Genomic DNA, 24,202 nt, shown 5'->3' on the forward strand with positions numbered 1-24,202 from the left:
AAGATGAGGTCAAACGTCGCGTCGTTCATCGACAATGAACTAAACTTTCGTTGGAAAGAGTGAGAAAGGAGAAGAGAGAAAAACACCTCAACATGTGTTGAAAACACCAACACGTATATGGTAGAGCAGTAGACTCCGGGTATTATACACACGGATTTTCTCTTCTCGTTGAAGTTTGATAACGCGTGGTGACGCACGAATCATGCGCAAGTATCAAATCAGTTGTTGTATTAAAGTAGTTTATCACATACACACTCCAACCCAATCTCGAACACGTTTTTTGAAGAACATCAATGCGAAATAATGAAAAGAGGAGAGGCCAATGGTCACTGCCATTCGAAACCTATCATTCCACACATCAGGTGAAAAAACGCTATAAAGACGATCAAACCAGTGTCACAAAACACCGCTGATGACTAAAGAAAGATAGAGGAAAGAGGTGCTTCATTGAGAAAGTCGTTCGATGTAAATGTCGACGCCTCGGACCCCACCAACGTATAACGTTCGAAATCGTTATTATATAGAAACTCGTATACAATGCGACCACTAGCGAGAAACCAGCTGCACTTTCCGCTACACCTATGTACCGCAAGGAAGTATGATACGTTTGTTAGCCTACCGCTAGGCGCAACAATAACGATAACTGCAGAATTCGCCGTACCTTTCACCGAGACTGAACATCGCAAAGGTAATAAACGAGGACGATCGTTAAAATTCTAGATATACTACATAGATATTTCTATTCTAGATATAATACATAGAAATGATGATAGTAAAAATGTATTAAAAGGATCTTATCGTTTAACGGAATTACGATGGTTTTGAGCGAGGAAAGTTCGACGTTTGAACGCTTGAAAATGCAAGAATTCGAATAATTCGCTGCGATGTACGCCTAATAGATTTCTTCTGAAGCATTCTGTAATTAATTTCTGTTGACAAATGTTCGAATAGGACGGGAGCAATTACGAAACGACCATCGGCTTTTTTAATTAGTTAGGGAGATAAGTTCGGAGGCCAAGCTAAATAACTTCGCATTTTGAGATTTCTTAAACTTTAGCCCCGAACCACTTGCTTCGTACTTCTATCGCGTAATTTCATCCATCTTTTCTACTTTTTGTTTCGGGCAGTTGCTCGATTTTACAAACGAGTGGCTCGTTGCTTTTACCCCGATGCTACGTATCGCTGTTTTGCACTGACAGTGGTACAACTCAAGGAAAGCAAACTCTAGCGGCAGGGGCGTTTCAAAATTTACAAAGAAATCTTCGCGAATTATTTCAACGACCTTACGAGGTCGACTTAGCGCGAGATATGGCACTACTCGCGAAAGCAGTTCAACCTTGCACTTGCAGCGTCACGAAAGATGAACTCAGGGTTGTTGCAACACTAAGGTCAACTAGATAGCTATAAGCAACAATTTTATTCTCTGACGCGTAACCGATGGCATTATAAATATATTCTTTTACACGCTAAAGACGCAAACATAATGCTTTTATTCGCTAAAAGTAAATTTGAAATCGTTCGGGTTGCGCCCAAGCAAAGTATCGACGCATAGTTTCAGACGAAATCTTCACAATGTCCAAGTAAATGGAAAACATGGAACGTTTCATTAAGAAATTCGTCCATTTCATTCGCAACGTGTATCAACGTGTAGCAACACGAGAGATCGTTCGTTTCTTGCCACCGCAGCTTTCCACGCCTAACCATCGTCATCCTCCTAAAGTCTGCGGTGTGTCTCACGGTGTGCTGAAACTGCTGAAAGCGTCGCCTAAATTACGCTTCGATTAGGGTGATGATCCCGAGAATTCGTAATATCCAGTTGTATTATATCGACGCAGGTATTCGAGCAACCGCAGAGGCGTCGTGATGCGGCGACAGAAGTAGACGCCAGGAGAAAAAAAGTTGGCGGCGAAATTGCCGAATTCACGGTAGGACATCGGCAAGAGCGAAACCATGTAGTTATTACAGTTTTAGAAAAAAATTAGACTGGACCGCGTGTCGACAGAAACGCAAATGCTTGGCCGCTTTCAATGCAAAACTCGTATCTCTTTCCTTTCTCTATCGTCGATCGACCTCTTGTTCGCGTTTTTCGTCTCGTCCGCTCTTACGTAACTGTGATTCTTCGCCGCGTCAGTTGCTCGAAAATAAGAAACTCGAAATCTCCAACGTGTAACTGCCTGCGAGCATGTACCAAATCCAATCTTTCGACAGTAACATTTACAAAAGAGAAAATTGCTTTTTCATCGACGATCCACCGAAACTTTGATATATTATTACTCCGCACATATTGTTTCAGATTGTTACGAAGACCAAGTCATGGAATCTTCAACGAAACTGATTGTCCCGATTATTTTATCGTACAGCATCGAAATACAGGTTTTCTATTACGATGTTATAGTTGCATTTGCAGGTAAACGTATCTCGGTTATTTATACGTGTCGTAAGAATTTTTACTTGAAACTTGATAGCAGTTTGAACGTTTAGAAGGTTTATAAAAAACAGATGAACGTTTTACTTTGTATTTAAAATGCAGCCCCAGACTCCGTGCAGATTTTGGCAAATAGACGTCGCGTCGCAGCTAAGCTACGCTGTATAGCTGTTCCAAGTACGTACCATTTTGGTAATAATTTTTGTAAATTAAATATTGTTTCGCGTAATGTCCGCTCGTATTAATACAAAAGGCTTTTAATAGGCATATTTACTTCCGAAAGAAGAATAAATACCACCGCCGCGGATGAAGATTTGCTTCATTAAAGATACCAATTATTATTTAATCATCGGCGCGCTGCTCAATTTCGCTCGACCGTCGAACCATATGTTTCATTGTCCGTATAAATTGTTACCTCGATGTCAATTTTTTCGGGCTGCAATTTTTTACCTCTTGTCGTTGAACACGTACCATCGTATTATCGACACGGCACGCGCCCTGTCCAAAATATGGCGAACAGATGATCACGATGAATACCCCGAAAGCTGTAGGTGCATTCACAGTAGACATCGAAATTTCGTGGACGATCGTTTCGGTATCACGGCTGAAAGATGAATAAGCTTCGTGTGCCGAACAAGTGTTTCGAACAGATCCAACGAATCCAACCAGATCACGAACGAACAGATATTTTTTGTTCTATCAAGCATCTGGAAGCTCGTACGAGATTCGTTTCTGTCGTAGAAACGCGGACACTAATTACACGATACTCGAATGACAACTCAAAAATTAAGTTGAAACCGTTCGTTCTAAATTCTATGATCAGGATTTTTCAAAAAGCTTGCGACAAGTGTGAACAGGCTGATATATTTGCTTCAGCGATTATCGCGTCTATAGTTAAGGGAAGGTATAGTTTAATTCCTTGCAGTTGTCTCGTCGAGTTCAATCCCTGTGAGTCGTAAAGACAGCATCGCCCTGTAACGCGATTTACATCTTGAACTGCGTTTCTAAATTCACATTTAGGGTCAGTGATAATATCCACGCATTTTTACGTGTTCACGAATGCGATCAAAGAAGCAGAACCTAAATCTGCACTTCGGAGTCAGATCCTTTATTATTAAATCCAATTCGTAAAACACGACATTCTGCGTATTTTTCGCATTAAATTTCGTAAAAATTAGTAAAAGGGCTGTGAAAATTACATTAAGTCTCTATATTTTCCCACGATGTTCTCGCAACTTTGATTTCTTCTCGTCTAAAGTTTGAACAGTGTAACCTAACGCAAAATTAATATACTTTGGACTCTGAGAACCAGAAATAGAAATACTACAATAAATATTTATCTTCTGCAACTTGATACATTTCGTACATTTTTGCATATTAGACGCATCGTATGCATTTTCGTGCTTTCCAGTTTCCCACAAATTCATGAAAATCCGGACTATTCGCGTCGGTAATCACGGAGTCGCGGTAATTATACCGATTGTATATTTAAAATTCGGCCAAGTGACGAACAACGCGAGCACAGCCTGCATCGTCCATTAGAAACGATGCTTGTCGATTAGTTTATATTCCTCTTTTGTCCTTTACTTGTCGTTCGAAAGCGCCGTATCAAAGCCATATAACTAGAAATTGCTTGTCGATGACAAGGTCGCTCGTTATGAAACAATTTTTAACTATCGATTCGCAGTGACAGCGTTCCGCCGGCCAATTAGAAGGTAATTGATCCCCTGTGCTACGTTTATAGTAGCCGGTTACCAAGCACGGTCACGCTTTGATGGTCAGGATGTAACCGATGCAACAGATGACACCGGCTTCTCGATGCCACCACCCAAGCCTATCAGTACACCAAGGATACCGCATTTATTCTCCGCCCCATAGACTCGTGCCATGTGGCGATCCCTTCGTCCACGTGGAACACATCTTCCGACACGTCATCGATACAGTTAATTTACGACCGTGCCACGTTCTGTCCCGAACAGATATACCTTTCGACTTTGGTGAAGCCAAAGGATCGGCTGTGTTCACAGGATTGACGAAACCTTCAGGTTGTGGATTGTTTTTTTCCAGGAAGGTTTTGAAGCAGGGCGAAGTAGTAAGCATACTCGTCACATCGTAAAATAATTCAGATATGTTTATTTATAGTTCAAATGTGTAGTACGAATTTAAAGTTCAAATTAATGTTAATGGTAAACCGGTATTTTTATTGCGTTGGAAACTGTTTTTTTTTTTTTTTATTTAATATTTCACATTCACAATTTGTCCTATTTGGACATTTGGTAGAATTTTTTATCTGTTTGATTATCATGTGGGTGGCTACCCCCATCTAATGACAAAATCCGCAGTCATTTAGTTGCTAACCCAATACAACACGGTTTGAGAAACTGTGGAAAACCTCGTGCAACGCAATTTCGCTCTGCCACGGTTCGAGAATTGGAGAAATTGGGGTCTGTACAAAAAAAAAAAAAAGGAAAAATAGAAGAAAAGCAACGCAATGAGAGTTTTTAAAAGCAAGCAACGTCATTCGTTGTTTCCTGGTCGAGTCTGTTTTTAGTTCGTGGAGTATCAATCCTTTGCGCTCGAGAATTTGTTTATAGGAAAGTGGCAACTCCAAGCTTCTCGGATAAACAGTGGATGATACTTTTTACGACTAACATAAATAATATTAATGTGCAATATTTTGATAGTAATTTTATCAGGCTCGTTCAAATGACCGGTTGCAAAATTTAATATAAAATTGTACATTCACTGTTGTTTCTTCTGTTCGTCTAACTTTGTTTAAATTCTTATATTTCTACCAATTTCTCAATTTTTGTTAATACAAGAATTTACATCAAGTTGCACGAACGAAAGAAATAACAGTGAATGTACAATCTTAAATTCAACTTTGAAACCGGTCGTTTGACCGAGCCTGGTAAGGCCAGCGTTGAATTAATTATTGATCGTTTGAATAAACACGTTTCTCTTAGTTACAAAGAAACACAAACAGCGTACTTTTGTTAATTAATCGAAACCTAGCGTTATATGAAAAATATCCATACTTCTATAATCGTAATATTACAAGCATACAGACTCGCTCGATTCCAAACTTCGATCGACCTACCAGTAGAATTTCTACAAAATTATTTCGTAGATGTATCGGTATCCAAAATAGACGAAGAATTCAGCGTGCTGCACGAGTAAATTATCACTTTTTCGTATCTGTATTTACTTCTTTGTCCATCACATTTCGGATAAATACCAACGATATTTATCCTTCTTTGAGAGAATATTCCGCAAATAAATTTTTCATCCGCGAGAAGCTGCGAGAACGACCATTTTTTTAACATTCCTCCGTGTCGGAGTCTACGAAAAATTCGACCGACAGTAAACGCGTTAAAAGAACGCACTACCGACAAGCGTACCAGAGTCTGTAAAACTAAAACAAGCTTCTTCAAAGTAGGCCGCATTCTGAGCGCTCGGAACAAACGCGTTATCTCCTCGGGGTTGAGTCGCGTGTAGCCAAAGCCAAGTACCGTACTTACACGAACCAGGTAATGATGCAAGTCTTTATCCTGGCTTTGTCGAGCGGCACTTCGCACAATGTCGTCGAAAGAATATTCGCGGCTACGTTCGCGACGATTTCTCGAGCTTCGACAGGAAACGTCCATTAGCGTTCCGCTTAAACGACGATTTATGGCTACGGTACCCGTTTTCTTCTCTCGCCACCTTCTTTTCTTCTTTCTTTTTTTTCTTTTGTTTTTTTTTTTTGTCGTCCCTTCCCCTGCTTCGGCACCCCCGCCTTGTTCTCGTTTATCCGACAATTGTCACGAAAATCGCAGTATCAGCGAGTCACAGGTTTACAGTAACGGGCGGCAGGTAACTGGTGAGTTTTTAGCAACGAGGCTTCCGAATCGGTCAGGTAATTTTAACGACGACGTAACGCCGGCGTCACCACCCGTCATAAAGCACGATCATCACAGAGATCTGTCTCGGGATGGCTCGGCTAAGTGAAGTATCGTGTTCGTGCACCGAAGTTCGACTACCACGAATTTGCTGATTCGATCAGCGTGTGTACACGCAGGACGATGGCTACCAACGAGTAGAATTATTTCGTTATTGGGTGGAGAAATTATATCGGTGAATTTTATTGATTGGATATCTATTAGATCGTTCGTTCGAGGAAGTAACGGTATGTCAGATTGTGATGATTAGATGACATGTTTGTGATTCGTCTGGAATGTTGTTACTTTCGAAAATATATTTCCGCCGATTCTCTCCATTCCTTTCTTTTTTAATTTCTCACGAATTCGCGAATATCTTCTAGCTTCGTTGTAAGACTCGACTCGCCCAACGGTGATTATGTCGGTTATGCAGCGAATTATTGGAATATATTGTACGTACCTCTTATTTTAATCGCAAATTCGAAAATAAATAATTGCTGTAGAAATTTTATTTCGTTACGTCCCATAAAATGAAATAGAATAAAAATGGAAATAGAAGCGAATTGTCGAAGTAATTGCTTCAAGAAAAACTCTACGTCTCTTCTTTTGTATACCCATGACCTGGAGGCTGCTGTTACGAAGAGAATAGAATTTAGTGAAACAAATTTAAAACAAGGAGAGGTCCATATTATTGTGCCCTTGAATAAAAATATTATTTTGGGTTACAAGGTCTAGAAACAAAAGAACTATAGGTAGATTTTTATTGCTGTTTCTTGTAGCCTCCAGCTACAGCTACCTACCGAGAGTAACTTTTTGGTAATGTCCTATACTATAAATATACGAACGTGTACCCTATTCTATTCTATTTTATTGTAACACTAAAAGAGGGAGGATCTGGAACAGCATACACTATAGCTGTACTTATACCTACACTTATTTCAATATATTTTTTCTATTGCAAATTCATCCACACGTTCCTCTATCAATCAACCTCGATACGAATAACATAAAATCAGACAGATACGTGGCATCCTCGAAAATTAATGCTGATTGCTTCGTTTAGTTATAATCGTAGCGAACTATGAACGAGGTAACAGCGAAAAAGCTATTGGGTTGTCCGAAAAGTTTCTTTCGTTTTATAAGGAAATAATAGACGTACAATGTTTTTTCTTTTATATTAGTTTATTGAATTATGCACGAACGTAATAGTAGAAATATAACGAAATGGATCATACCTAATTCGATAAAATAATATAAAACAGAAATTGTTGTTCATCTTATAAAACGAAAGAAACTTTTCGGATAACCTATATGTATTTCTATTACATTTGTTGTATATAACGAGACACGGTGGCCAATAAGTATCATATCGGATCGATTACATCTGAGTATAGGTTCAAAGATCCCCCTTGCAAACATGAAAAGTTTCATCCCTTTGGTTTGTACACCCTATGAAACACTTGAGTGCTAACCCTCCCTTCTGTCATTCGAGTTTTCTCTTTTGTACTCGGTCGACCGTGATAAAACCTAAACTGCGTCAGAATCATAAACCGTGTCATTGAAAATATAAATTACAAATAACAAGCGCGCTAGTATTTAATAATTTGTGCATACGAGTCTGTGTAGATAATATATGTCGGAAATGAATGGACATCGGGGCCTTTCTTTTGGAATGTTTGGGAAGGTCCCCGATACTCTAGTCCAGACTTTTTATTATAACTGCACTTAAATAATAAAACTGAGAAATCGTTGTTTATGATTTAAACCGATTATGTGTGCCCGAGATTTGTGACAGTGGGTTTGAGCTCGAAATGACATAGCGGGTCGCTGAACGTAGCCACGGTCACGGAAGAAACGTGTACCTAACACAAGTATGGAGTAATTATATAGCTCTCCTTAAAAACAAAGATTGACCCGAGAGGTACAGACAGGTATGGAGAGGAATATACAGGGTGGTTGGGAACTGGTGATACAAGCGGAAAGGAGGCGATTCTACGCGAAAAAATAAGTCGAAAATATAGAATAAAAATTTTTCGTTTGAGGCTTTGTTTTCGAGAAAATCGACTTTGAATTTTCGCTCGGTACGCGTGCACTTTATCGCGTCTCGTTATAACGGATCTCACTGTAAATCGTTGTTTCGATTGACGTTATTTTTTTAATTTTTTAAATTTTTATTCTACATTTTCCTCTTCTTTTTTCGCGTAGAATCACCCCCTTTCCGCTTGTACCACCAGTTACCAACCACCCTGTATAAGGGCAGTTCCACCTGGACCGAGATTCAGTCAGACAAGTCCTACTTGTACTGTGGACAAGTACGTTGGGTCAGACCAGAATCGTAGACCAAATGGCGTTCGTCATCCCGTTGACCGTGGATTCGTAATAGAACCTAAATTCATTGTCATCGACATGTCGATTATCCAATGGCCGCTATTACTCGTTAAACTTCGTAATAATCACATTTGTATCAGTAAATATCATCTATAGTACATAACAACGATGGCCAATTCACGTGAAGATTCGTTATACGCTCCTAACTCCAATGATAACCCGACATAAATATCTAACATTTTGCGACTTCTCTTACGTGATAACGATACACAATGAGTTCTGAAATTGTTAGAAATTGTTAGAAATGCAACGATACGAATTCCTTCGTGCTACTCTGCAAAAGAATTTGCTTTAGTTTTTGCGCTCTGTATTTTCCGGTGTATTTTTCGTATATTTTCAGGTGTTACGCACGAGTAAGTATATCACGTATTCCGTTCGGAATTTCAATGAAAGAAGAACGTTCAGTATGAAAAATACACATGTACGTACGATAATGTACATTGTATTAGGTTGTCCGAAAAGTTTCTTTCGTTTTATAAGATGATAATAGATGAACAATAGTTTCTGTTTTATATTATTTTATCGAATTAGGTACGATCCATTTCGTTATATTTCTATTATTATGTTCGTGCATAATTCGATAAACTAATATAAAACCAGAAACACTGTGCGTCTATTATTTCCTTATAAAACGAAAGAAACTTTTCGGACAAACAGATACAATCACAGTTGTACATTTCATAACTTAATGTTCAAATTTATCGTCATTTGTAATAGGTGGCACTTTCAACGATGATAATTTCGAAAAATATTCATTCTATTAAATAATAATTACACGTTATACAGCGTGTTCGAAATTTAAATGTGAAAACTACGGGAACTTGTAGGGGAGCTGATTTCCTCGTTCTCGCTCTACTTTGCAAAAAATTGCCAAGAAAACAAATCACAAAGTTGTCGTCTTTTCGCTCATTTATTTACTTGCTTATACTTTTTCTCCATTCTGAGAAAGAAATGAAAGAAACTTTTCGGACAACCTGATACATTCCACATTCCACCATCTGAGGAGCGTTCAGTCGATCGATATGACTCTTGCATCGATATTATTGTCGATATCTAAAGTTTACGACGTTTTATTAACAATATAAAATATCGATTGTCGATACGTTTATTTATTTATTTACAACGAATCTCTTCTCCTTAATTATACGTATTAATTAACAATAGAACTAACAGCAGTCGAGATGACTGGTTGTACAATTTTATAAACCAAGCTTCGTTTAGCGATCCCAGTTGGACGAATAATCCCAAAAGCGAAACGTGAAATTCCCTTTGTACGAAACTAACAAACCGATAAATATAAAAATATTCCGTTAAGTATTTTTTTACAGACCAGTCAGTCACTTTGACCGGTTCTGGTAGAAATAGCTCGGTCTTAACCGCTACGACAAAAAACTACCTGAAGCAGATCCGTGACAAACGAGAGATTAAGAACCGCCGGTCTAGAGGGTCTCTTACGCGCGCTAATATCAAGAACCTGGAACACCAGCGACGAGTAACAAGTATCGGCAATAATATCGACCGTCTGGCTTCTTTAAAAGTACTACAAAATGCAGGAAAGCGAACCGCCAACGAACAAACTTCTCTCGAAGGCACGCGAGAAGCCAATTTCTCTGAAAGAAAGTCCATAGAGAAGCGAAGAAAATGAGAAGGTCGAAATGCATGATTTCACGTATACAATTCCTGAGGCGATACCTGTTCTCTGGCCATAACGTAACGATAGGTTGGCCGTGTCGCGTAACGGCGTCCGCGTGGCAGCGTAATTTCCCCGAAACGAAAGACTGGAGCGCGAGCGTGACGTTCGTGGCAGAAGTGCGGCTCACGACGCGAAATAACAACCAGCAGACGTATTATTCGAACAGGGTCCAGTTATCCGCGAAAGGGTAACAAAGGGGTTAGCAGAGAGACCGCGGCTAGAAATGATCGGTGTGCGTACGAAGGTAAAAGCGAAGGGCAAAAGCGAAGCGAGGCGAATCAGCGGGGCGTGACCGAGGCGAGGGGCAGGCTGGCGCAATTGCGGGCCACGTGCCGGTCGCGTGGCACCAACCGACGATTGGGCCGCGATGCGACGGCACGTCGGGACGACGGGACGCCAGGAAGCCCGCTCACCGTCTCTCGTAATGTCCTATTCCGATGTGTCATGTGCGAGAGATCGTTGGGCCCAGCGGAGCACGACGGCACGCGACCACGGAAACCTCTTCTTCCTCTCTTCTTCACCTTTCTCTTCCTTTTCGTGCACCGCGAGCGCTGCCTGTTTCGTAGCTGCCCGTGCAGCTTACGCAGGTATAGGAGAGACGACAACAGCGGAGCTGTTAGGCCGGTTTCTCACAGTTTTTCACTTTTAAATTACGTAGGCGAGATGCCGGGTCATCCCACGAGTTTTGCTACTTTGTCGTGTTAAGTCAAAAGGGCGTATCTGCAATTTACGTTTTTTAAATCAAGTCTTGCGCTGTCGTGTAGCGGCGAAATCGTTTATTTATGCGCGTATTGAAGTAGGAGAGCCGCGTATCCATCGGGACTGAAGATACAAGGGTTTATATTTCCAATATGTAGTATCGTGAGTGCTTATTAGGCTGTGTGTAGATGTATGTCGTTGCTGGGTACGCCTCCCCCCAAAGTTATACAGCACCCAAAAAGTAGACTAGTCGAGTGGTGGTATTTGCTATCGGACTTTTTTCCACGATACTACAAATATTTTTATTTTTTATTATTTATTTAGACGTGAAATCAATGTTTGCCCGTTGAATGGTCGTTTTTCTCGAAGACACCCTTCGACCGATACCGCGATATTTAGAACAGAATTTGAAATATACCTGTAGATGCTATAGAAATATCCAATCATCGTCTCGTTCTACTTCTCTTCGCTTTTCTCGCAAATACGTTTTACCTGTACAACTTTTGTGGTTCATCGAAGGTGCGTGTTTCGAGGCAACGTCTCGCGAACGATCAAACTACCTCCATAGGCAAGCAGATTTTTCTGGTTTTTACAAACATTGCAATCAGCTGGTCTTCAGGAACATTCGAAATTCATAACGAAACAGAAGTATGGATGTCGAAAAAAGGGAAGAAACATTGTGATTTATTTAAGTATTAAAATCGCCAGAAGAAACAGTACTTTGAGTTATTCCATCGATTGAAAATGATACTGGAAGCGTATCGTGATAATTAAAATGTTGGAAATGACAGCAATATGAAAGTGGTACGAGAAGACAAAGGAGAAGACAATAAGCCATAATTCGACTTTTCGAATTTAATCGGTGAATAAAGAAGCATCTTCCTTCGAAATTTTGTTCGATCTTGAATAAATAATTTGATCAATCGTAGAGTAAGGTACCACTTCTATACACATTGACGTAAATTTTCACCGAAGAATTGTCGATAAAATTAATAATAACGAACAATGGAAACGTGTACACATATCGTGAATAATAAAAACGAGTATAACGTTGAAACGTTTTTGCCAAATACTTCAACTTTTGCTACGAACAACGTTAAGCTTATAGATTGTTATCCTTTTGTTAAATGTCTTTAAGCGGAGTCACGTTGGATGGCAAGAAGTTAGCACACGAGACATCGTGACTCTTGGAAATTACGTATCCGTTGTTCTTCATTTAGGATTTATTGCCGGTAACGGGAAGATGATGACTGTATGGTTATCTTAAGTATCGTCCCCTGTCTCCTTCAATCTTCCGTGTTTTCATCGCCATCAAGCTATCGTTATAAGCCGTGTGATTTACATTCTTTTACAACCATCGTAATATTTTGCAAGTGCAAACGGCACGCTTACGTAAATGATACTACGATTAGAAATCAAATCTTCGTCGTTTTTTTTTTTTTTTTTTTCATTCCATGAATTGCACGTTCTAATGGAACACATACGTACGTACGTAACGTACTATGACTAAATTTTGAACGTACTGAGGATTACGTACGTTTAGCGATACGTATGCGAAAATACGTTTCAAATGGGAATTTAGGTTTATTAATTCGAGTCGATCGATGCAATTGAAGTTTAAAATGTGGTCGATGCGCTAAGAATTTTTACGCAAACGCGTATCTTCGTGGAAAGTCGATAAGAAAGAGAGAAATTCGTAACAAGTACGCAGATTTGGATAAAAATTTGTCTTAGCTTGTCTTAGCTTAAAAATTTGTCTTAGGAAGCTTCTATCGTGTCGATACTATTTATTTTACACGTTCGATATAATTTGCATATCTTCAAGAAGCATAGGATATTTCGTGTATGTTCAAATTTAGATTGGACGTATATAGGTAGAATTTCAGAATTCTCAGACTCGTTCTTTTCGTTCTTCGCAATTAGCGGAAATAATTAGAATGATTGTTGAGACGGCTGCGACTATTCATTCGGAACTTTCTAAGAAGATAATATATGAAACGTGGTAATAACCTTTTGAAGTGAAATTTCTAGATTGACGTCTCTTCAATCACGTCAAAGTAATTCCGTTCGATGTGATATTTATTTCAAAGGAATCGGATTCACAAAGAAGAGTTAATACCCGGTCGTCGATAATACCATAATCTCACAATAAATCAAAATTAATAGAACGACGATAGAAAATGTGTGCGAGGATGTGTGGCATTTTTAGAGCTTTCTAACGGTAAGTGAGATCGGAAGAAGACCGAGTATAAAGCGTAGATTAATATAAAATCAGCGGAGCCGCGTTACCGCATTTTAGAAAAATACGCGATTAAAATGCAAGGATGATTAGAAAAACGGTAATGAAGGAGTGTAGAACAGCTGATCTGGTGTAACGGTGTCTTTTACGTATAAATTTCTATAACCGTTAAGATAATAACCTTCGTATAGATATATTATCGCTTATAATCGTGGTACCATTTACTCGATGAGAAGGGAAAAACGCGAATTTTCTACTGGACAATGTATCGGGTTGGCAACTAAGCGATTGCGGATTTTGTCATTAGGTGGTAATAACAAAGCCCGCAATCACTTAGTTGCCAACCCGATACGATGTGTTTGAATTTCTATCTGCTCTAAATCGATACTTAGATAGTTGCAGCGAAGAATTGTTAATTTATATTTATTTGAAACGATCGAATAATAATTCTTTGCTGATAATTCTTCGTCTTTTCTATTTAATTTCCTTCGATCGTATTTCATCTTACACCGATTACGTTTACTTTCAAACGCGACGAGTACCGTTTTACAGCAAAGTTAATTAAAATCTACCTAGGCGACGATACACCTACCGCAAGTCTTACGGTGTATTAAAGCAATCTCCAATTAGAGAAAGACTAATAACGATACGAATATTTAAAAAGAAAAGGAAAAGAAAACGCGGACAGACAAATCGTAATGTGTATGTTTAAGAGCAGCAAGGTGTTAAAACGAACGTTTCACTGGCCAATTCTATGTAGCACGCGACTAAAGCACGCGATTTAATTCGAGCAATTTGATTTACAGCTATCACGCGACCGTTGCGTACTCGTGGGTAACGACCCGTTGCAAACGAGCCAAAGAGGATGCTTTCGATGGAAGCATCCCACTACGTGCTCGTGAATTCCAATGAGCCCGATGCATTTCGACCGTTACACTCGAGACGGCTGCCGCCGCTTCTACCTAATCTACGAAATCTCCCGCCAAAACAGAACGTTCTCTGTCAACCGTGACAACTTACGATACAGCGAATATTCAGCTTTACAGAGGAGTGTAACGTCGTTTTAACACGTCGAGATGAAATTTTATTTTACGTACGACTTGATTAACAAACGACGAATAAACACGGTTATATTAAAAAAAAAAAAAAAATACCATTCAGCGTTTCTTCATTTTCCGACGATTTTATCGTATTACGTTTAACCATGGAAATTTTAATCCTTCTACGGTGCTGCATAAAATATGGAAAAATGGAAACGAGAGATCACGCGTGTTAATAAATATTCTCTCGCGTCTTCTCCAAACGTATGGAATTTTCTAACGATGAAAGAGTACGATCTGCCCGAAAGCGATCCAAAGAATGCAACGGGGTTAAGATTTTCGTCGTACGTTAGCTATGATTTGGATTTAAAATACAAAAGCGTGGAACGTGTTTTGGCAGAGTACATTGTGCCTCATTCTGACGCGGAGTTTAAATCAGCTCCAAGGCCAGACTAACGCGAATTTCGTAGTTCAAATATCAACCTCATTGTGTCACGGTATTTTCGAACGCTGTAACAATTACAGGGAATAGAATTTGTTTAATCTGATTTTTGTAATCTGTGAGAACGATCAAGGGGAATCTCGTTCAGCGACGTGTGCATAAAATCTGACGAAGGAAACACGAGACTCAATTTGTCCTTAGGTGTGTGTCAGGTATATATTGACTTTCGCCTATCTCTTTTTTGAACTTATTGGGTCGTTTAATGCGCATGAAGGCAGGGGCCTAAGATAGGTCAATTTCAATTTGATGCATAACCCTGCATAATGATTTATAAATTGGCCTGACTCACCCCACGCGAATGCTGTCACGCTTCATCGCCATTCAATTTTCGGTAACATGATCACGCGATCAATGACCAACCATCTCTCCTTCTTCCTCTTGTCTCGCTACTCTGCAATGGAAAGAGAAAAATAGCGGTAATTACTTAGATGCAATGTTCTTAACGTTATCTAACATCAAAATTAATTGCACACAGTACGAATTTATGAGTATACTTATAGGAGCGTTGCGTGTAAATATAGTAATTACGAGAAGTGTGAAACAGGTTTTGGAATGTCAAGTGTGGCCACATATTGGAAACTTGCGTTCCAAACTATTTCAGACGTTTGAGTCTAGCGGAAGAGCGACGATGTAGTTTGTTAAAGTGTAATGCAAATTAGCGTGTAAGGTAAACTACGCGAAATATTGTTCAGGTAAATGTAAGCGTAAGATATAAATATAATAAATGTAATTAAGCGTAGAATGTTATTTATATCAATTTAAACATGGCTATAGAAGCTGTTCGAGAAAGGAAAAAACATAGTGAAGAAACATCGTTAATAGCATTCATCAATGATATTATGCGCGTCATTATTTGTTATTTTTCGTAATCCATCGTATCAAGTCCGATGTGTCTGATATATTCGAACTAATGGAACGATCAATCAATTCAATCTCTGCACAAATAATTATGTCGCTTGTAATATTCTAAATACCTGAGTCGTTATCGTTGTACACTCTACAGCTAATTTCCTGACTCTCGTGCCACTGAGTGATTAAAGAAACGTAATTTGAAATAAAACAAGTTGAAGAAGTGGACGAATGGATTCGAAGTTATTGACTTTTTCAACGTAATTAATAGGTGCTTTTAGAAGAAACGAATAACGTTAGTCCAACTTGAACTATATTAGCGTATACAACTAGTGTTATTTATATTTTTCAAATGTCCAAGAGCATGACAAAACGGATGTTCCATCTTGAAAATCAAATTAAACAAGTTGCTATTTCCATGGAAAACAGATCGACGATGCATTGGATTTTAAAAAATTACTTTTCTATAAAAATTGCCAATGTCTGATATCGTATCGTTTACTTACAACTCTCAAGCGAATACCACACAATATATAATAATCGATAAAACCTACTAATGCGAAGATACCGATGTACAAAGAGCTGATCGAAAAACACAAGCGGCTTTGTTATCAGCCACTTTCTCTTCATCGCGCAAAATGAATCAATGACAAACTTTGTGACTTCCTTTTCAAAAATTATTGCTAGAATTACCGATAAGACATTCGATTTTCAAGCACCGATAGCAACGAAGTCGGTTTTATTTATCAGAGTACACCAATCGCTCTAATTAATCTTCCTGCCATCTTCACACGTCGCTGGGCACACCTTGCCTGTAATTACGTTACTCGTGCGAACTTCAAATTGCCCTCCATACACTTCCTACATTACATGCTATTTATTTACGCGCATTTCGCACATCTATACGAAGATCGCGTCGAACGAAAGCGAAACTATCGTAGAAATATTAATTTTTTTAACATTTTCTGTTTTGTCCACACGTGCCAAATATCGTCGACAGATGTTTCTGACTAGTACGTTTCCTTGATTGTTCAAAACCCGCGAGATATAATATCGTTTCGATCGATAAGATTTTTATTTGTCAGCGTCGGTGCATTCGAACGGTTTGTTTAATTATTCGATATTTTGTTCACTTCTTTCGTCGTACGACAAATTTATCAATTTTAAGGAACAGAATCGTATGGCTGTCTTTGGCTCCGTGTCTTTTTTTTAAATATGATATCTCACTCCTTTTTGCGTGATTGCGTGATTGCGTGAATATGTTTATAATACTAAAATTTCGAATGAATTTCTGAAAGTAGTAATCTGTGCTGATAAGGAGCAATCCGACGAGCAATTTTTCTCGAAAAAGTATCAAAAGGTATAACTTTATGCTCGTGTAGTTAATAATTATCTGTTCGGGATGCTTTCACGTAGGTTACGGCATTTATCAACATCATGACCAATCATTTCCCCATCACGGAACATCAAGCCAATCACGCATCTAAAACCGCCAGGCGTATTTAATGAAATATCGATACATCTCTCGGTTTGGTGCACGAAGCGTCGAAGTTTAATCAATTTATATCAACGTTCAACAGTTAGAAGCAATAATTTTTCATGTAACTTTTTGTACCTCTGCTACATTTAAAAGAAAGATCGATGTCCGTTTTGTTTTTACCTGCTTCGGAATTAATCAACTTGAAGTAACCGATTTAGAAATTTGTACAGTGAATTTAGCAAAATTCAATATCTACGTATTTTGGTCCAACGAACGCAGCTCCGAAATTATAATACAATTTTCACTTCTCATAAAAATAACGTTTAGTTGTTTTATTATTTATACATCTTTACCATCCATACACTGTATTAATTCTAACATACAAACCAGTATAACGTTTAATTCTATGTTCTACCGCAAAGTTTTCATTTTATTTGAAAAATTGTATTAAATAATCGTATTAAAGATATATCAATATGCTCCATTTTTTAAACTATTCTCCGTCATTTTCATATTGGAAATTTAACTAATAAATTGACGTATTATTTAAGCACTTGAGAATCGAACGACAATGCAACAGTTGTCGGAATAAAAAATCAAATATCAAAATTATAAAATAAAAATAACGATAAAATACATACTATATGTAGATGGTATAAAAAACGCATACAGCATGATATATAAATAAACAGTCATATAATAAGAAATACGTTGTTTTCTGCTCCCATTAAACCAATATAATTCACCCTTCTTGCATAAGCCACGTTATCCTACCACCAATTACAGCGATGTAACTTATCAAGCTGCCTCACCGATCCCCCATGTGCTCTTAATTCTCGTGCAGCACTCAACGTGTTAATAAAAGCTGATCATCCACGGTACGATATATCTACGCTTTGATATTACACCTCTGACGTTCCTGCAGTCACCAGGCTGACGAATTATGACGAGTGGTAATGGCGAAAGAAAAACGGACATTCGTTGTTTTAAGGTGCTATTATGGTAATCACCGGTGGGACATAAATTAAAGAAAGTAGCGTGTTGCCCGAAGGCGTCCGCGTGTTCTGCCACGAGTAGTCAAGATGACGAGGCAACTGTCAGAGCTCACAGTCACTTCCTAGGTGGCGATGTACCCGGTGCACCTGGTCACCCGTTATCCGCGACCAGGATAACGTCGATGCTCCTACGATTCTCCGATTAACGCAACTGCCGTCTATTCTTACTCTGCTCGCCCCTTTCTCCTTGTCCTCGATTTGTCTGTTGAGTAATTGTAAGAAATCTGCGACCATGATACATGGCCGATCGCCACGTACTTTCGTCTTGATCCGAGCAAACCTTCAGATACTAGGCCTGTGTCAATGAACGCTATCTTTCAGCTACGACTCCATTAATCGTCCGCTGTTTCTTCCAACTCGAGTATTTTATTTCAGCGTGTTATTGGTTCTGCAATTGGCAGAAATTGTCTATTACTTTTTAGAAGTTGAACATCCTTTGCGAGCATCGTGTTAGTTCTTCGATTGGGACTATCGCTTTTTGCATTCAGAGTGTTTTATTTGGGTATGTCGTTAGTTTTCCTTTTGGCACGAGTCGTCTACTATTTCTTTAGAACTCGAGAGTTTGGCTGTGTTATTAGCCCTTCAATTGGGAGACGTTGTGCAGTATCTTTTACAAGTTGAACATTTTGTTTGAGCACGTTTTAGTTCTACAATTGGCAGGAATTTTCTACTATTTCTTAGGATTCCAGTATTTTACTCGAGCGTGTTATCAGTTTCCTAATTGGGCTGAAACGCGGAACTAGCATTTTTCAGCTCTGGCGTCTCCTCCATGGCGGATGCAAACATTAGATTTTTAATCTTCACGTGTTTTTTAAATTACGTATTTATATTTCCTCGGGCCGCGATCATGTTGTACGCGATTCAATGCTCGTCTCAACATCTCGCGAACATTCCAGTTCACCGTTCCAGCTCGGACTTGGAACAATCGAAACAAACAGATACCATCAGAAACACGATCGAATCCTGAGAAAACTCTAAAGTATTCTAATTAATGGCATATACTCTTCGTTCTTGTTGACCAGGTTTCTTCGTCGACTACCTTTTTCTCTCATCTCTTAACATCTCAATCTTATCCATTTATCGACTTGTATTATCATTAAAAAAAGAAGAAGATGCTACGTCGATCGAATCAAACGTTATCGAATTAAAATTAAATATTAAGATTAATTAAAATATTAATTAATTAAAATTAAATATTAACTAAATATTAACAATTTTGCACCATTTGTCGATTATTCGTGTTTGTAATCTCTCGCTACGACGTTAGAGGACAGTTTCCTTCAAAATGAACAGACTCTAACGTACAACACAGGAAGGAAACGAGGCGAATTATGAGTTTCGGAAGACGAAGGACTGCGAACGCGTAACGTTTACGGAGAACCGCGAGGAGAGAGATTCTGCGCGCTTTCTTTGCGTACGAATAAATAATTAACTAATGGCCAGAGTGAAATTCATCCGTTCGGAAGGTAATCCTTTGGAACGAGTCGTCCAGCGATATGTCTTTGACTAAATCGCACGAAACAGTATATTCGTTTTCAAAAAGACAAATCGTTATTCATTTAGAGGCTGTTGGTGGACGATACGGAAAAAGTGACGAGAGATAAGTGAAACCAAAGTTCAAACGTTCACGGACGACTTTCCCCGTAGCTGTTTTCGACTCGAACGCAGTTCCGTGGCTAGACACACTTTGTCGCTGAAACGTTCGGTTAGAAAAGCGACGTACGGTAGAAACTACAGTTTTGTCGCGCGGTAACGAACGCATTGTCGAACAGGTCATTTGAAATATCTGTTTCACGGACAACACGATTATCCTACGTACTTTCTTCTTTCAGATTTCTTCTTGCAAGTATAGTACGATACGTGGTATAAATTATTACATATATTATTGTAGTATCGTAGCTACTATAATTAGTTTATTAATGATAAGTAGATTGAACAGGTGTTAATTGAACAGAAAATGATGTTTGTTAAACATGAACTAATCGCAGCAAACGTATAATAATTAACACAACTAAGTAATTAATCAGCGATTAGTTCATGTTTAACAAACATTGTTTTCTATTCAATTAACACGTTCAATCACATGGATGAGCCCCCAGATTGTAGTATCGTAACTACTATAATTAGTTTATTAATGATAAGTAGATTAAACAGGCGTTAATTGAACAGAAAATGATGTTTGTTAAACATGAACTAATCGCAGCAAACGTATAATAATTAACACAACTAAGTAATTAATCAGCGACTCTCATCGACGCAATCCGCACTCTCCGACATCTCAACTCGTACTGCTGTTAATTCGTTTATTGTCCCCTGGCAACCCCTGGTCTTTTGTCTTAGCCTCGCTACGTACACGCTCAGCAACCGCTTGTTTATAATCCGCACAACACCCCCAGGCCCCTCGTCCATGATACTACGTTATGAAACAGGATATTGTATAAGTATTTGCAAAAAAAAAAAAAACATTTGACGTGAAAACTGAGGAGTAATGATCGATATAAAGCGGTGTAATGACACAACGGTCTAGAAATAAGCAAATAAAGCAAAATTCGAGAAATATGGATTTTATGGATTCGAAAGGTACGCGGATATGTAATTTGTAAGTCAGACTCTACTATAGCGTTTAAAAGTGGTAATCTAAATACTTATTTGGCAAATTAACATATTAGAATAATTACATTGCTCGTCTGTAATTTAATATCGTAGGACAAAGAAAGCTTAGCTACGGTAAAATCATAAGCAAAATTCCGCTTATTAATATAGCGATGTTTGAATGCTCGTGTACAAACGTATATATACAGCTATGTATACTCTAACGGCGTAATTATTATGGTCGTTTGTGTTTGAAATACATCAATCCTGTCAGTGGCACGCGCTCATTATATAATTTACGTTTTCGTTACATCTGCAACATTTCTCTCCTAAGATAAATCGCTAAAAGTCAAGCGTTTTCAAAGAATACTAGATTTATGGTACGGAGAATTTGATAGAATCCAGACGAAGGGAAGGGAAAAGGGATTTCTTCCAGAGTAGATTAATTAAATTTCATTAAATCTATGGATCTATATAATTAATTAAATTTCATTAAATTTCATTAAAAACTAATATTTGCCTGCCTATCCTCATTTTCCAATGAGGTATTTTCTTAGCAGATCCTTCGGTTCATTTCCACGGCAATCGACGTTTTCTACGTCCAAGAAATTTTTCTAGTTCCAAGAAATTTAACATACTTCGATCTAATTAATAAGTTATAATAAATACGACACCGGAGAAATAGATATTTTTTTTTTTTTTTTGTTTTATACAGCCACTGTATAAATTACAACTCTAGAGGAACTACGTATAAATATTAACAACTAAATATTTTAATTCTTAATGGACTGACAGGAAATTTGGCAAGAAAAAATAATTAAATTCGAGTTATCATACGCACCGGTGTACGAACAAACGAATATGAATAAATACGAGAACATAATAGATTTGCACGCACCGGTGAAGAGCGGCGAGTTTTTGCCAATGGCACGTTCTTAAAATGTTGGAAGACACGACACCTGCCTATTCTCGTCTGTTTATGAGGGGAATTACCACGGTACAAGATGCAAGAGGGATTTCAATTAACACTATCGATCTACGTAACGACTGCAACATTCGTTATATCGTAAGTTCTATCGAACATCGAAACGTTTGATATATCATTCACCATAAATCTTTTTACTACTTCGAAAATTATAATTATATCGATCTACTTCGGTCGGGATTCACATAAAATATCAATCTGATGTTAGATCACACTAACGTTTCGCAGGTGCGCCACTACACCTGCGAATGAAACAAGGATGCAGGAAATTACACCTTACGAAATCATTTAATCTTTCTCTTTAGCAATGTTTTCTGCTTCTCATCAGCATAGATATATGTCCTATCAGTTTCGTACATCATCCTGCATATTCATCCGTGAATCTTATTTTAAATGCTGAAATCTTCCTTTCTCTTCTAATTATTCTATAGCCTTGTCTATTCATATTATTTCCTTTAAATATTTTTCTCGGTCGCTATTATCTAGCTTATTATACAGGGTGGTTGGTAACTGATGGTACAAGCGGAAAGGGGGCGATTCTACGCGAAAAAATAAGTCGAAAATATAGAATAAACATTTTTCGTTTGAGGCTTTGTTCTCGAGAAAATCGACTTTGAATTATCGCTCGGTACGCCTACGGTACGTTATAACGGATCTCACTGTAGGTCGTTGTCTCGATGGAAAAATTAAAAAAAAAATTTTTATTCTATATTTTGGACTTCTTTTTTCGCATAGAATCACCCCTTTTCCGCTTGTACCACCAGTTACCAACCACCCTGTATATTATATTTGTCTCTCCTTTTCCTACATATATATCTTGTATATTAACTCGCTTTTCTCATTCTTTACCCTTTGTTGCCTTCTTTTGCGTTTCTTTCTAACATTAAGGACCACTGTATCATATATTGGGTTGGCAACTAAGTGATTGCGGATTTTGTCAATACCACCTAATGACAAAATCCGCAATCATTTAGTTGCCAATCATATTATATGTCACGGTATTATATAACAATATAATAAAATGAAAGCGTGAATCCACTTGAAGAGTAAGTTAAGCGCCAAGACCTCGGACTTCTCGCTCTAAATTCCAAGCTCGATACAATTCCCTCTATGATTATTAGGCTTTTGACATTGGCACGTTCAAGATACTGTGTAACTTCCATTACTGGCTATAAATATGCTCACGAGGTTTCACTCAGACTTTCTGAAACACCCTGTACAATTTCCACTCTCAAACGATTACTTTTCCTTCCAAAGCACTTTCTTAACGTAACGAGGCCTCGTTGGAAATTTCCTCGACAACGTGGCGCTCACCAGCCAAGATACTTCCCGGACGGGTTAAGAATAACCTGCTAACGATTTTCCGGCTCCTGTAGAGCTTCGTCATGCTTGCAAACTATCCTTCGCACGGTTATCACACGTGCAGATACTGATACAAGCGTAGGTCGCGGACTACGTGTGATTTTCTCTTCGATATGTGAACGCGTGCAGCGTTCTGTGTCTTTGTTGCGTCCGAGAAATGGCTACGAGAAACACAGGATATGTAGTTGGGATAATTGGTAGTTTTCTTTTTTCATGTTAATCTCACACCGATTGCAACTTTGTAAGATAACAGTCTTTGCGAGAGAACTCTTAGAAATATAATTTTAATCGCACGATATTTTCTCCTACTCGGAGTGGATCACGAAATTATCCGAACGTTCCTGCGGATTTTTCACCCGCCTATCGTAGAAAACGTTTTGAAATTTCATCAGCACCGTGATTAAAACGCGATTATATCGGTAAAATTGGCAACAAATTTGCGAACGCGTATCATAGAAGTTTCGAGATATTTATTGGAAGTAAACACTCGGCAACGATCGGTAAATCGTTTGAACAATCGATTTATTATTTTATAGAGAGGCAATCGTTCGCATTAATCGTATGTTTCACGCTACTCTTCACGCTGTGTATACCAATTCTTTGCTACGTGTATGTTCGCAATAAACGTCTCGTACCTTCCACATACATATTTTTTTTTATATTTATTTATTACTGTACTTATTTATTATACTATATTTATTTATTACTATATTATTTTATACATATTTAAAAATTATCGATACAATCGCGATACTCTCATTACCGCGCTAACGAAATTTCAAAGAAGAACTTACGTACAACGCGCACGATACAATCAGCCAAAACGAAACTTGTCTGGTAAACATTCGAATACTTTTACAAGCGTAAAATACACAATCGAAAGATTAGACATACGAATACGAAAAAGCAAATTTCAAAGGTATTAGCAGCGACAGACACAAATCTAGCGAATAAGTCTCGGTTCAAAGATTCG

At 38.3% G+C, this 24,202-nt stretch overlaps 1 long non-coding RNA gene across 1 annotated transcript in view; it reads right to left on the bottom strand.

Annotated features, from left to right (window-relative positions):
* LOC138180179 (uncharacterized) overlaps nt 1-19,439 on the bottom strand; it is a 30,683-nt gene extending 11,244 nt beyond the window's left edge. Inside the window, exons 1-2 of the long non-coding RNA XR_011173222.1 lie at nt 18,048-19,439; nt 15,196-15,297 (exon numbers count right to left, since the gene is read on the bottom strand). This is a non-coding gene — a long non-coding RNA (uncharacterized LOC138180179). The remainder of the gene's footprint in view (nt 1-15,195; nt 15,298-18,047) is intronic.
* Between the last annotated feature and the right edge of the window lie 4,763 nt (nt 19,440-24,202).

This window comes from Bombus flavifrons, chromosome 5, assembly GCF_040668555.2.
Source record: "Bombus flavifrons isolate JBK064 chromosome 5, iyBomFlav1_principal, whole genome shotgun sequence".
NCBI lineage: Eukaryota > Metazoa > Arthropoda > Insecta > Hymenoptera > Apidae > Bombus > Bombus flavifrons.